Source organism: Mus caroli, unplaced genomic scaffold (assembly GCF_978045245.1).
Source record: "Mus caroli unplaced genomic scaffold, Mus_caroli_1 scaffold_3, whole genome shotgun sequence".
In the NCBI taxonomy this organism is placed as follows: Eukaryota; Metazoa; Chordata; class Mammalia; order Rodentia; family Muridae; genus Mus; species Mus caroli.
In genome coordinates, this window is record NW_028227258.1 from 100,957,069 (window position 1) to 100,958,883 (window position 1,815).

Genomic DNA, 1,815 nt, shown 5'->3' on the forward strand with positions numbered 1-1,815 from the left:
TATTCCCGATGGCTAAGGATGTGGACACCCTTGTTTGTTTGTATGTTTGTTGGCCAAGACAGGGTTTCTCTGTGTAACAGCCCTGGCTGTCTTGGAACTCTTTGTAGGCTAGGCTGGACTCGAACTCATGGAGATCCCCATGCCTCTGCCTCCTAAGTGCTGGAGTGTGGTTTAAAATGCATTGCAAGTATTATTGCCCTTTGTATTTCTTTTTTTTTTTTAAAGAACTATCTATTTAAGAGTGAATGTGATCCACTGTAGAATGCTTGGAAGCCTGCCAAGCCTGATAGTGACCTAGCCCAGACTTCTGCCACCATTATGTCCAACTACCTGCCACCCCACCCTCCACTCCCAATATTTCTCTGTTCTTCAGGAGCATGACAGACTACACCAGGTCCAAAGATTTACATTGGGAATTTGGTCACTATGGTCCATTAGTAGATATTTATGTTTCACTTTATTTCTACACTCAACATTCAAGAGGATTCACATATGTTCAGTTTGAAAATGCTTGTGGTGCTGAAGATCCTTTACATAATTTGGACAGAAAATGAATTTGGGGGAATCTGAAATATTTCACACAAGGGGATCAGAAGACACCAAATCAAGTGAAAGCCAAGGGAGGGAGGAATGTATACAGCTCTTCCCAATATGATGATTATGACCGGTATAGAATTTTATGAAAGGAGGAGATTAAGGAGTTGCTCTTTGATTACAACCAGCTCCCACTATCCTAGAAATAGACCAATTGGAAGACCACAGAGTAGCCAAAGCCATTCTGCCAAGGACAGATTCAAATGCTGAAATTGATCTTTTCAAGATCTGAATCCAATTCAAGATCATTGTCCATGTCCCAGCCCAAGAAAGAAGGCAAAGGTAAAGGCTCTTATAAAACAGATTCCAAAACATTATAAGTCAGGCTCAAAATAAGAAAAGGAACCAAGGAAAAAGAGCTATCTAGATCAAAATCTCACTCAAGATCAGAGTCTAGGTCTAGGTCAAAATTTAGATCTAGGTTATATATCATCCTAAGCCTAGTGGTATTTTCTAGGCACATGTCATTCATTGGTATACTTAAATTATCAGGAATTCAATGTTACATTGATCCATTTTAAAAAACAAACTAATGTTTGTTCTCTGTAGTGGGAAATTAAAAGGATATGATTTTGAGTAGCAACTCTTAAAAGCCTAGTTTGTTTAATGTTATGGGCAGCTACCAAATTGTAAAATTTCTGAATACTTTTATAAAGATTCTCCTTTTTTATGCTTGAAATATTTGGTGAAAAGATGGTAGTTGGCCATAATTTGCAATATTGTCTTATTAAAAATAATTTTTCATATTCTCATTTCATAAAACTTAATGTAGAAATGTAGCTTGAAAATAAAATAGAATAATAAAAAAGTAAGTAGCCACATTACAACATTGGCTTCTCAGACACATTTAGATTCAGGATGGATCTGTATGACTCTTGGTTAGTTTCCAGAGATAGATAGATGGTACTACATACTTGAGTCATATCACAGAGAAATGAACCTGGTACTTCTCTGGGAGATTAATCCCTACTGACAATGTTACCTATTAGGAGAGAAAAGTAATTACTAAAAGATGGCCTATACACATACACATATTGGCAGCACTCTGTGGACTCCATGGTTCTATCTGTCTGTCTATGTATGTATGTATGTATGTATGTATGTATGTATGCATCTATCTATCTATCTATCTATCTATCTATCTATCTATCTATCTATCTATCTATCTTAAAGAGAGAACATGTGATATCAAAGGGATTAGTGGTGAGAAATAGGGGAGAA

General features: G+C 36.5%; 1 pseudogene; it reads left to right on the plus strand.

Annotated features, from left to right (window-relative positions):
• Positions 1 to 318: 318 nt before the first annotated feature.
• Positions 319 to 1,115, plus strand: LOC110291823 (uncharacterized; annotated as a pseudogene).
• The last annotated feature ends 700 nt before the right edge of the window (positions 1,116 to 1,815 follow it).